This window comes from Diabrotica virgifera, chromosome 9 (genome assembly GCF_917563875.1).
Source record: "Diabrotica virgifera virgifera chromosome 9, PGI_DIABVI_V3a".
NCBI lineage: Eukaryota > Metazoa > Arthropoda > Insecta > Coleoptera > Chrysomelidae > Diabrotica > Diabrotica virgifera.
The window spans coordinates 18,530,996-18,545,209 of record NC_065451.1 but is presented as its reverse complement, the minus strand read 5'-3'; the positions used below and the strand labels follow the sequence as shown (position 1 = coordinate 18,545,209).

At 32.2% G+C, this 14,214-nt stretch overlaps 1 protein-coding gene across 9 annotated transcripts in view; it reads right to left on the bottom strand.

Annotated features, from left to right (window-relative positions):
• The window catches only part of LOC114328495 (glutamate-gated chloride channel), a 713,764-nt gene that overhangs the window by 88,452 nt on the left and 611,098 nt on the right, over window positions 1-14,214 (bottom strand). The gene's annotated exons all lie outside the window — the stretch shown is intronic.

Below are 14,214 nucleotides of genomic sequence, written 5' to 3'. Positions count from 1 at the left end.
TATGCTGCATTTTTATACACTACCTAATATGTAAACCTCACGTATTAATTCACGGTCAGGAGTCATTGTCTTCGAGCATGGCTAATACACTACATTATATTTTGATAAAGATATTTACAACTTAATTTATATAGGTTGTCCCAACTATATTACAAAGGGTGTACTTTTATGCTCATTCATATTTAACTCAAGATGCTGCTTTTATTTTCAAAAATATTGGTAGAACCAAATTAACATTCGATAATGGGCTGTCTTTTTAACAATAAATAATTAAAAAAAAATTACACACGTAATAAATATGTTACAAGGGAATACGCATTAGGTGGACATTTTTTACCCACCCTTGGGCGTTTAAGGGTTAATAAAAAATGCAGCACCCACTTCTCGAGTAGAACTTTTTGATATGTTGTTTATTAAACATTTCTTAATGAAATTACAGAAAGTTCTATCTTGTTTGATTTTTTCCGAAGTGAAAATCTATATGCACTCGCCTAATAAATATATTGTAAATCTAAATAAAAAACTAGTATAGCATCACAACAATGATTTGCATAAAGAAAATACTTTATTATTCCAAACTGATCATAAAAACGAATGAAAGTACACACTTTCGTCTCATTTGTATGTACATATATTTGAATCGAATTGAAATTTTAGGTCATTATGAATGATAAAACTTGAATCAAGCGACATAAGCAAAATGAAAACAACTTTGACAAATCCATAGCTATAAATAGACGGTTTGTACAATATAAAACGTTAATCGTATAATGGGGTATCGTTTTTTTGTTGGTCACACAGAAAATGAATCAATATTAGTTGTAGTAGTTCTGTGTAACTAGGAACGTTCAATTTATAAAGTGTAATTTTTCAATTTTCTAGGATTAAATATTGAGTCGAGGGGCCAGCGCTGTTTCGTCGGTGGTCAAAGTTCACAGGGTTTTAGAGTATTTTATAGATGTAGTGCTTTGTTCTCTCTTTTGGGTTATTATGGTTACCCACATACTGGCCTACGGACCCCAACAAAATCCCAGATTTGGTAGATTTGGCTGTAACAAAAGGGATATCTGACATCCATAGTGCAATAGAGTCAAACTTCGATTTAACATCATACCACAGCACAATAATAATAACTTTAAGCACACACATAATGTAGAGAAGATTACCACCCAAACTGTCAACTAAATAAACAAACTGGGATATTTTCCAAAATTCTGTAAATACAAATATTAGACTAGATTTTAGGATAAAAGAAAACCAAGAGGTAGAGGAAGCAGTAGACTATTTAACAACATTTTTACAAACAGCAGGGTGGGAAGCAACTCCGCAGCGTTAAAGAAGTGTGCAAGAAAACCATAATATTCTCCTCCATATAAGAGAACTTGTAGCAAAAAAGAGAAGAGCTCGACGCATATGGCAACAAACGAGAAATCCATTAAATAAAACATATCTTAATAGGATAAGTCATAGACTAAATAGAGCACTACATGAGGAAAAAAAACGACTCCTTCCAGTTTTATGTTTCGAACCTCTCACGTAAAGAGCACTTATATGGAAAGCTACAAAAAATTTAAACGACCGACAATACCAAATTCACCTTTAAGAAAAACAGATATGACCTGGGACCACACAAATGAAGAAAAAACCACAGTATTCGCAGAGCACCTTGCAACTGTATTCTCAGCACCAGAAAACAATGACGATGAAGATGACGATATAAAAAAGTTTCTCGAAACTCCATGTCAACTATCTCTTCCTCTGACAACATTTACTCCGACAGAGGTTCGACAACAAATAAAAATGCTAAATCCTCAGAAAGCTCCTGGCTATGATTTGATAACAGGAGAATTACTTCAGAAGCTACCAATAAAAGCAGTGGTGTTATTAACAGTAATATACAACAGCATACTACGTCTTCGCTACTTTCCAATACAATGGAAATTAGCTCAAGTTACTATGATTTCGAAACCTGGTAAACCCGCAACACAAGCAAATTCATATCGCCCGATAAGCCTACTCCCAATAATGTCGAAAGTATTAGAACTGCTACTATTACATAAAATCGAGCAAGTTGTCCCCGTAAACGAAATTATACCACAACACCAATTCGGATTTAGACGTGAACACTCAATCATACAACAATGCCACAGAATAGTAAATATAATTAAAACAACTCTTGAAGAGAAAAAGTTTTGCGCTGGAGTGCTTCTCGATATACAACAGGCATTTGATAGGGTATGGCATCAAGCTCTCCTCTATAATCTGAAATTACACCTAACAGACCAACTATACTTTATTCTAAAATGATATCTTACTGACCGATATTTCCAAGTCAAAATTGAAGACAACTCTTTAAATTACCACATCATCCAATCTGGCATACCACAGGGTAGCGTTCTAGCCCGCTTCTATATCTGATATTTACAGCCGACGTTCCAACCAGAAATGATACCTTCTTAGCTACTTTTGCCGATGATACGGGAATCTTAGCAGTGGATGTCGACCCTAATGTAGCATCACAAAAAGTTCAAAATCATTTAGACCAATTAGAAAACTGGCTCAAGCGATGGAAACTAAATGTTAATGCCAGCAAATCAGTACAAATTAATTTTACAATCAGAAAATCTACATGTCCTCAAGTTTCTATAAATAATACTCAGATTTCCATCAAGCCAGTTGTCAAATACTTGGGATTGCATCTGGATGAAAAACTCATATGGAAAACACACATTAAAATCAAACGTAAACAATTAGATCTTAAACTAAAAAATATGAACTGGCTATTTAAGAAGAAGTCTCAGTTATCTCTTGAAAATAAACTGCTTCTACAAATCTATACTTATACAAGTTTGGTCTTACGGAATAGAACTACGGGGCTGCAGTAAACCTTCAAATACGAAGATACTCCAAACATTCCAATCCAAAATTCTCCGTATGATAAGCTCCATGGTATGTATCCAACCAGACACTTCACAATGATCTGGACATCCCACTAATCAAGGACTTAATAAAAAATCGTTAAATAAAATATAAAAATCGCACCACTGACCACACCAACGAATTGATAAATAATTTATTCACCCAACCACTTGCTGACAGAAGACTAAAGAGAATATGGCCAGACGACCTACCACAATAAACAATAATACTTAGAGAACCGTCACTGGATGGTACCTAACTCACCTTAATTTACTTTCAGACTATTTACTTATGACTTTGTGTTTAGAGTAAATTGTAAAAATGCAGTGTATCAAAAAAAATTATGAATGATAAAACTTGAATCAAGCGACATAAGCAAAATGAAAACAACTTTGACAAATACATAGCTATAAATAGACGGTTTGTAAAATATAAAACGTTAATCGTATAATGGGGGATCGTTTTTTTGTTGGTCACACAGAAAATGAATCAATATTAGTTGTAGTAGTTCTGTGTAACTAGGAACGTTCAATTTATAAAGTGTAATTTTTCAATTTTCTAGGATTAAATATTGAGTAGAGGGGCCAGCGCTGTTTCGTCGGTGGTCAAAGTTCACAGGGTTTTAGAGTATTTTATAGATGTAGTTCTTTGTTCTCTCTTGTTAGTGCAGTCATTGAAGCGTAAAATAGGTTTTTACCTCCGAAATTTTTTACTATAAACCGATTTACATGAAATTTTGGAATTAGGCTTATCTTACCCTTAACTTCAAAAGTGATATTGACCCGAACTACGTTTTTATTTTTAATTGGTGAAAACAACCCCTTAATAGAAAAAATTGCCATTGAGCCATTTTATCGCCAGAAAACGTGTTTAATAATAAAGAGTGACAGTGTTTTCTAACAAAATAACCTCATGTTAAACTCATTTTCATCCCCTTGACAACCGTACAACCCTTGCAAACAACCACTAAATCGAAAAAATTTACAAAAATTAATTTAGTATGACATAAAAAGAATTAAATATAGAGTAAATAATATTTTACGTTCTCTATCTTAATTATCATATTGTTAACCAACTTTCAACCCTTAAAAACAAATAGAAAAATTTACAAGAAATTAATTTGGTTTAACAAGAAGACTTAAATATAGAGTAAATAATATTTTACGCTGCATTTCTTAATTATTTAACTGTAAACCCCTTTCAACCCGTAAAATCAACCCCTGGATTAAAAATTGTATAAAAAATTTCTTTTGATAAACTAAAAAGGTTGTAAATATCGTTCCATGTTCTCGAAAAAGCTATGCTGGAAAATCATATGCTCAAGTTCTTTAACCCTTAAAACTACCCCTAAATTAAAACATTGAATATGTATGATTTAGTTTTTGGGCCATAACTACTTCAATTTTGAAGCTATCACAACTTATAAAAACAATTTTGAAGGTAATTAAAAGAGCTACAACTTTTTTCAGTATAATATGTAGTGAAAAACCTTTTATTTTGAAACGGTGAAGGGTCAAAGGGCTCGAGAGAGACTGTGGTTGCGCTACCGCGCGCTCTTTAATCAATCATATCTTCGTCAATTTTTGTGTGATAGGAAAAACAAACAGACCAAAATTTTTGTCAAAAAAAACCTACTTGTTTATTATTACACTTTTTTACGTATCTCTCTTTATTTTTGAAATATTATGAAGAAAAGGTGTTTTTTTTAAATTCGAATTTTTTTTCTTAATATCGTAATTTTTTCAAAAAATATGTATCCCAAAGCAGCAACACTGCTAGAATCAATCAAACATTTTATATTAAAGTTGATTGTAGACGGAATGCGATTAATTGTAATTTTGGTGGAATTTGCTCTTATGAAATCTATTGATTTAAAAAAAACATTAGATGTTCGTTTTTATTTCATTACAGCTCACTCATTTTACGTACAAAAGACTTTTAGCAGTACTAGTTTTAAAGTTTATTTTAATCACTATAAAATCCTTTTTCATTAGCGGGCATAAACTTTATTTGCTCTCCGCTAGATGGCATTGAATACATCGATTAAATTTCACACAAAATAAAAAACGGCTTTGATCTTCGATATCTCGCTTAATATTGCACTTAGAACACTCTTTAAAAACCTAATTTGTTCACTTTTTTACCTGCTACAATTTTGTTCATTATAATATTATCGTTAAAATGCATATTTTTGGAGGTATTTGCAAAAAACTGTTGAAAATCGTGAGAAAATTCCGAATTTTCAATTGCCAATAACTTGAAAAGTATTGGGTTTTTGAAAAAATTTTATACAACATTTTTTGCTTAAAATTGGGTCTTCTATCGATATCTGAGGTTATTTTGAAAAAAAATTTCCACCACCGAAAAAAGGGGTGGCAACCACCCCAAGGGTGAAAGCGGAGTTCAGGTCAATATCATTTTTAAAGTTAAGGTTAGGATAAGCCTAATTCCAAAGTTTCATATAAATCAGTTCATAGTAAAAAATTTCTGAGCTAAAAAGCTTCAATGACTGCACTATGTGGGTTATGTTTGGTTTTAGATCAGAGAGATCTCAGTGTATTGCTATTTTTGAATATTGTTGTGACATTGGAGCGTTAGGGATTGCCTGTGGTGTTTAGTTTTCATCCTTCAATCTTTTTAAATTCTTTGTTTATAAATGGCAATGATTAATCATTTTTGTTAAACCTTATATTAGCAGGTTGTTTCTTCCCGAAATGTATTTTCATTATAGAAGGTGTTTCGGACTCTATTATAACAAGAATAAAAAACCGATAAACGCCGTAAAAATGAGTGGTTCATACAATATTCCAGCTACAAAAGATCTGTTATGAATATTACGTGGCGCGAAAATGTATTTTCATATTGATGCAAAATAAAATTTTAGTTTCATTTTAAAAGATTTTTTCTTAGTATTTGCTCAATTTGAAGTAAAACGCGCCACAAAAGAGTAACTTTGATACAGTTTGAATTTTGAAACTCTTTTGTGGCGCGTTTACTTCAAATTTAGCAAATATTATGGAAAAATCTTTTAAAATAAAACTAGAATTTTGTTTTGCATCAAAATCAAAATACATTTTCGCGCCACGTAATATTCATATCAGATCTTTTGTAGCTGGAATATTATATGCGCCACTCGTTTTTACGGAATTTAGCGTTTTTTATTCTTGTATCAGGAGTTGTTCAAAGGTATTTATAATATGATCTAGTATCCATCGAATGTACACTAGATTTTTTTCTATTCGAAATAGATTGAAAAAATATTGGGATGGTCGGTAAATATACTCGGGTTACCCGTTGCCAGATCAAATTTAGCGTCGTAACCACTACAACTACATAAACCATTTCGGGAATAATCGTTAATTGGATTATACTTTTGTAGCTTAATAACTTCTAAACGGCTTAACCGATTTTGATCACTAAACATGAGTTTGAAACATATTGACAAGTAGTATCTGATGCATCTAAGGTCAAGTATGATAACTAAAGTTATTACAGGAATTATTGAGCTTGAAAAACCGTTTTTTCCCATAGAAAATAGATTTGATCATACTTATGAAGCCTATAACTTAAAAATTCGAATTTTCCCGGATATGAGGTAAACACCGTTAGATTTGTCTAAAGTCCTTTTACAAACACTCAGTTATTGGCGCAAATCGTAGGTTTAAATTTTGAGTAATTGTCGAAAAACCAAAATTTTCAAAGTTTGTGTTTCAGTTTTTCGGCTCTACTGAGCCGTCTGTACGTCTGATCCTGACGGCTTAAAAACCATCTGAAAGCATAACTTAACAATATTGATTTGGTGTATTTGCGGTTCTCCTGTCTTTTCTTTTATATATACCCCCAAAAGATATATACCAAAGATATATACCCCCAAAAAATATTCCATTTTGTACCCAGCAAGTCCTATAGCTGGCTTACGGTTGGTCAAAATTTAAAAAATACACCGGTTCTAACTCGGCCCTGACCCCCTCTTCAAACACAGAAAAAAAAAACTCAGATCGGTTTAACTTTTCCACATACATACTGTTATTATCTACTTTTTATTAGTTTTATATCAATTAGTCTTTATTTGATTACTCCAATTAATTATTTAATCAATTATCCAATTGTCGCAAATCATACAAAAAAATTAAGAAAAAATCTCAGGGTGCCTTTTTATAATACAAAAAATATCTAAATTATCTTATGTTATACTTATCTTCTCTCGTGGTTTCAGTATCTCTTAGTTGGTGCTTATCGGAAGAAAAATAGGAAAGGGAAATAAATAGAAATATAAAATAAGCATACAGAAATATCTTTTATTATCAAAATCAATACTCTAAAAATCGATCAATTAAAACCTGTGGACATAGCTGTCCGAATGAAATTTTTACCACTTAAATTTACTCTAGTTCAAACAAAAATTTATCGGTTTGTTCCCGATGACTTTGATAAAACAAGTTAAACAAACAAATTTAGGTATTCGCAAAATTACTTATACTTCCTATTTAATTTTTGAAATATTGGAATCCTAATCCATATGCTTTTACTCAAAATTTTAGTTTCCGAACATAAAAATATCTTTCACATAAATTGACTGACCTTTTGCTTCACTCACAATGATGTCTCCTCTTGACTCAAACAGCTCGCCCTTGTTGACTATGTTAGGCTACCCATCAAAGCCCTCTCCGTTCTCAATCTTCAATCCAGCAGCATACCAGCACTAATTCTCCAAAAAACAACGAGCCAGGCCTCTTTTAACCAGTACTCGATTCAAACAACTCCAAAATTCTCTCCTCTCCTTCTCACAATAATACAGAATCAAAGAGGTATTTCTTCCCAATTTGATCTGTCTCTCGTTCCACTTTGCAGCTCCACTCTCCACTATCAAACAACCGCTGGTACTTGCTTTTTAACTATCCACGAAAACTTTGACTACTCTTCCGGGATGCCGGTCACATAATGAATTCCTCTTTCCAAAACTATCTGAAAATTCAACCTTCTCTCCTTCCCATTCCAAATTGCCAAACCAATCAGAGACATTTCTTCTTCCCCATTCTTTTTTTCATTCGAAAAACTCACGCATTCTTTCAAAAATATTCCTATCATCATACTAATCACTTTCGGGAAATTCTACAAAATTTACTCGGGTTTAAACAAAAAGAGATTAAAATTCCAAACTTTCTTTTACATTATTTTCTAAGATATCACTACCAGTGGCTTCTGGCCTCGTGCATAACAAAGCACCGTTATAATCTCCAAATACTCTGAAAAATTATTGTCTATTCATATTACTCTCTTTCCTAATGTCTTTTATTTTTCAGGGAAAAAACTCATTAACGATAACCCACTTTTTAAAAACTACTTATAATAAATAGTTACAAATCAATATACAGGGTGTATCAAATTTATGTACCCGCGTTATATTAAAATTAATAAAGTTTTTATTCTATCTTTGATACATATCCACAAACATTTTCCCTTTTTTAAATAGAAATTGAGTCATATTTCTGAGCTCGGTAACTTTTGGATGGTATAACCGGTTTTGGAAAGGTTTGATCAGTACTATTAGAAGCCGCAAAGTTCGGACTTAAATTAAGTTTCTGGAAGGTTTGGGGCGAGAACGAAAAACAGACTCTAAATAGGAAGGGCCGTAAAATCCACACCCTTGGACCAAAATGGATGGTTGATATATGAATGGGTGAGTCTTTTCCTGAAGTTTAAGATGGGAGTTGGCCCAATTTTAAATTCAGTCAGATTTAGAAAATCGAAAATTTCGTGTATATATTATAGTGTCGCGTGTAGGGGGGTGTGTGCGTGCTCCACTGACGAGAACTGCCGTTCTCTGGTAATGATTGAGTAATTTTCTTTTTGATGTCCACGTTGTTATTTAAGTGGCAATTTAAATATTTGTTGGTATGGGTTTCTTTTTTGTAATCTTTGGTTTCATATCCTGTATTCTCCTTTGTGAATAACATATCCAGAAAGGAAAGTGGATTGTTGTTGTCTTTTGGCTTGATCCCATATAAACATAATACAGGAATAGTGATTAGTAAGAATATTAAAGCAGGAATAAAGATTTATTTATAAGATATAGGAAATACTAGGACTCATAAATGTTGTTGATACTGTTGACCAAACATTATCATCATCAATGGTGATACAGCCCTATGAAAGAGCCTCGACCTTCTCAAGTCTATTACGCCAGTCAGTCCTATCCATTGCGAACCGTTGCCAGTTTGCTGCGCCTATTTTTCTCCCATCCTCATCTACACCATCCTTCCATCTAAATTTTGGCCTACCCCTATTTCTACTTCCCACAGGTTGTGACATAAGGATTCTTCTAGGAGGGTTGTTATGCTGTGATCTTGCTAGATGTCCTGTCCATCTTAGTCTTCCTATTCTTATAAAAGATACTACGTCTTTACCACCAAATATATGTTTATATTTGTGGTATACCTCGTAGTTGTACCTCCTCCTTCAAATACCAGTTTCACAGATGCCACCGAATATTCCTCTCAGGATCCTTCGTTCAAATATAAGCAAAAGGTTTTCATTTGCCTTGGAGATGGTCCATGTCTTCGATCCATATATCAACACTGGTTGTATAAGGGTTTTGTATATGGTTATTATTGTTTTTTAGCTTAGCTTTTACTTCTCATATATCTACTCAGTCCAAAATAGCATTTGTTCGCTAGGACTATCCTTCGCTTGATTTCTTTCATCATGACGTTCTCCTAGGTGATCAGGGAGTCTCAAGTATATGAATTTGTCCACCACTTCAAAGGTAGAGTTATCAACAGTGAATTGGTGACCGATGTTTCTGGCTCTATTGTTGGGTGTTGATGTCAACATTTTACTTTTCTCCTCGTTTACTTTCAGGCCCATTTTTGTTGAGGCATTTGAGAAGGTGGTATATATTTCTTCTAGTTTGCGTGTTGTGAGGAAAACTAGAAAACTTTCCAGAGATATGCTGAAGAGGAGACACGCCAGCGCCTCTCCCTGTCGCAGCCCAACATTTGTTTCAAACGCCTGTGATTGTTCGCCTTGTATTTCGACTTTGCAAACGACTTTACGCATTGTAGCCTTAACCAATCTTATCAGTTTATCAGGGATGTGGTTCATCCATGGCTTCATACAATTTATTTCTTAGGACACTATCATAGGCCGATTTAAAATCTACGAAAATATGGTATGTGTCGATATTGGATTCATTGGTTTTTTCCAGTATTTGCCTTAGGACAAAGATCTGGTCTGTTGTTGATCGACCAGGCCTAAAACCACTTTGATATTCTCCAAAAAGCTCCTCTGAATGTGCACTTAGGCGACCATATAAGATACTCGAAAATATTTTGTAAGCTGTATTAAGGAGGGTTATGACCAAACATCACTTTATCTTTATTAAATTAAAAGTATCATAATTTATACATATACTTCATTTACAAGTGTTCTTTACTTTACACTTTTCTGTGTCACTTAAATCTGATTTCTTATTTGGGGATTTCTCTATTTTTCAATCCTTTTATTATTGTTCTAATTGAAGTAGAATCTAGACATTAATAGGTCTGGATCCCGCGTATGAAAAAAAGTTGATTAATAGCAAGCTGAAAATCTATTAATAGCTTAAGGGTGTCTAGTCGGACAAACTTTGATTTATGGGAACACTGGAAAAGGGGAAGTTTTAATTGTGGAACAGGTTAAAAATTTGGAACGTCAGACCACGAAAACGTCAAATGTATTTTGTCGGACAGAACTTCTAATTGATTTGTTTTCCTTTCATTAAACTCTCATGCAAAAATCAGAGTGCTATTTGTCACGTGCCATAATTCCTGTCATTTGACATGTTCTACGTGTTCCACTCATTGAAATGCCCAGTTGGTGATAAATAGCAGTCTGATTTTTGCAGGTTTAATGAAAGGGTAACAAATCAATTGGAAGTTCTGTCCGACAAAATACGTGGGACGTTTTCGTAGTCTGACGTTCGAAACTTGTAACCTGTTCCACAATTAAAACTTCCCCTGTTCCAGTGTCCCCATACATCAAAGTTTGTCCGACTACACACTCTTAAGCTATTAAAAAATTTTCAGCTTGCTATTAAACAACTTTTTTTTCATACGCGGGATCCAGAACTATAATATGCATGTTACCTAGATCTCAGTGTACATTAAGGCCTATTTTGAATTTTTTGGAGTTAGTTATTATTATCTAACGAAATAAAATTTAAATGATAAGAAAAAAGCTAATCTAGAATATACAGCAAAAAATATAAGACACTTTTGAAAAGTATCAGAGAGATCATAGCTTAAATAATCTTTTTCACAAGCATTTCACAAGCACACAAAATGAAGTGTGTTTCTGTTTCATGAAAATGCTTTGTAAATTTCAAACTTGTTATTGCAGTGTATTTTAACAATCTATTGCAAATTTTACTAAATTCTGGTTATAGACAGAATGTTTTTCTGAAAGGTGGCTAGTTTAGAGGAATAAGGAAAACAATATCCTGTTGGTGACACAACCCCCTCCAGGCCGAAACCAAATTTTTTGAGTAGTATGGACATCTATAATAATAACCTAATATGTTTTCTGCAGCCGATTTTGATGGTATACATAGTTATAAACAAATCAATGAAGATCAAAAAACGGTAAATTTTCGCCTTTTTCGTCTATTACCAAAAAGTTAAGCATTTTAAACGAATTTGAGAGTAAGAAACTCATAAATCATATAAAAAGCTTCAATATGGCGTTCGCTTAATATGTCTATCCTTATTGGTTGCTCAGAAAATGGCAAAATAAATAATAAATTTTGAGTTTTTATAAAAATTATGTAAAGATTAAATTAGAACCTTCTTATTACGCGGAATGTTGAGGCTTCTGGTGCTTAAATTATACCCTAAATTTCAAAGCAATTGGTAAAATAATTTAAAAGTAATTTAATTTGTTTATCCCAAATTAGTTTTTTGCAACAGTATAAGTCAGAAAATGATAAAGTTACAGTAATACTTTGGATGGTTTATGAAAGAAGAAGATTTACACTATTAATGTGAATAAAAAAATAACAAACAATAATTCTAAATATTGCAAAATAATTTTGCAAGAACATGTGAATAAAAAAAGGGGGTCTAACTTCGTCCCTAATTGTCCTAGAACAATTCTTTTTTTTTTCTAAATGTGTATAAAAATTCAGTCTTTCTAAATATGGAAAAATAATTTTCCTACGGGTAACGGTTAAAAAGTTATTCTAATTGTTTATAAGTAAGCAAAAAATCGACATGTTTTTGCAAAATAATTTTACACTGTTTAAAATTCCTGTTTGTCATTTTTTTTAATCAAATTAATGGTATACATGTTCTTCTTTCATAAACTGTCCGAAGTATTACTGTAACCTCATAATTTTCTGACTTGTAGTGTTGCAAAAAAAATTAATTTGGGATAAACAAATTAAATAACTTTTAAACTATTTTAGCAATTGCTTTGAAATTTAGTGTAAAATTTAAACATCAGAAGTCTCAGCATTTCGTGTAATAAGAAGGTTCTAAGTTAATTTTTAGATAAGTTATGAATATTTATAAAAACTCAAAATTTATGATTTATTTTGCAATTTTCTAAGCGACCAATAAGGATAGACATATTCAGCGAACGCCATATTGAAGTTTTTTATACGATTTATGAGTTTCTTACTCTGAAATTTGTTTAAAATGCTTAACTTTTTGATAATAGACGAAAAAGCGAAAATTTACCGTTATTTGATCTTCATTTGTTTATAACTATGTATATCATCAAGATCGGCTGCAAGAAACATATAGGTTATTATTATAGATGTTCATACTACTCAAAAAATTTGGTTTCGGCCTGGAGGGGGATGTGTCACGAGAAAAATATTATTTCTTTGGACTAGGCATCCAAACCTTAATTTCAATGAAAAGTGAATTTTTTTGTCCGAGTTTTGAAAATGGTGGACGCGTCATATGAAAAAAAAGGCGCATCCACCATATTACAAATTTATTTTTGTAATCGTGTACATACATAAATAATATTTTTATACTACGTATTTAGTGCAATTTTTCGTTATATTTACTTGGGATATGAAATTAGAATTGGAAAAAATTATCTAACCTGTGAGATTCAACGCTTTGTAGGTTTATAATGGTTAGCATTTGATAAGATTCGATATGTTCTATAAGGAACGCTGCGGGACCATATGTTTTCACCTCCGATTTCGTTGAACCTTCATCGATTTTCATGAAAATTGGTGAGTAGTTAAAAGATCCTTCAAGGAACAAAGGTGACATGATGCCAACTTGCGCTTTTACCCTGGGGGTGGATGTCACCCCTTCTCGTGGGTGAAAGTTTTTGTATTAAAAATAATACCAGAAATCGATAGTTGGGCATACGATACGATACGCATTGTGCCGGGGGGACCTTTGGCGGTAATGGCCACCGAAGGATGTTTTATGTAGAAGGAAAAATTTATTTGAAGTTATCTAAATAATCCCCAAAAAAGTTAATTTTTAGTTATAATTCGTGAAAGTGAAGTAGCTTAGTGTTGTCTGTTATAGTTATTGTAGTAAAATTATGGCAATTCATCTTTATTAAGGAAGAATTATTTTCGAGCATGGTTGCTAATGTGTTTGTTCTTAGTTAAATGGAATAATGGATATTTGAAGAAAAGTTATATATATATATTATTATTTCTAAGGATAAAAACGTAGGTTGTGCATGGCTTCGAACAAGATTCGCATAACCTACATAAAATGTGCTGGCAGATGCACTTGTATGCAAGCCAAAAAAACGAAAAAGAAGAAGAAGAGGGGCAACTTCTAAGCAAAATTTGTTATATAAAGTTATTAACATAAATCAATACTTTTTGAGTTATTAAATATCAAAGATTTTATTTTTTCTTGAAAAAAATGCATGAATAAAAGTTGTTTATAGCAAAAACTATAAGCTTTTGTAAAAAAGTTATTATTACCAAAATTAAAGATAATAAAAATTTAATACACTTCCTACTTAAATAACAAAACTAATGTTATTTTAAAGTGAGTTATGGGTAATTGAATGAATATTTTTTTCGACGAGTACTCAAATCTAAGTATTCAAGCTTACATAACGGGAAAACGATGCATTTTATAGAATATACTTGTTAGACATTTCTCAAAGTACTTTGGGATACCTATCAAATGAGCTCCAGTAGAAGTTAATAGCATCAAAATTAAGCAAGGTATGATGAAAATAAGAGAACCCTTTCGATTTTTTTAGGAAAAAGTGAAAAATAAAGATATGAAACAATAACATATGGTTCTGAAACAGTCTTCTTCT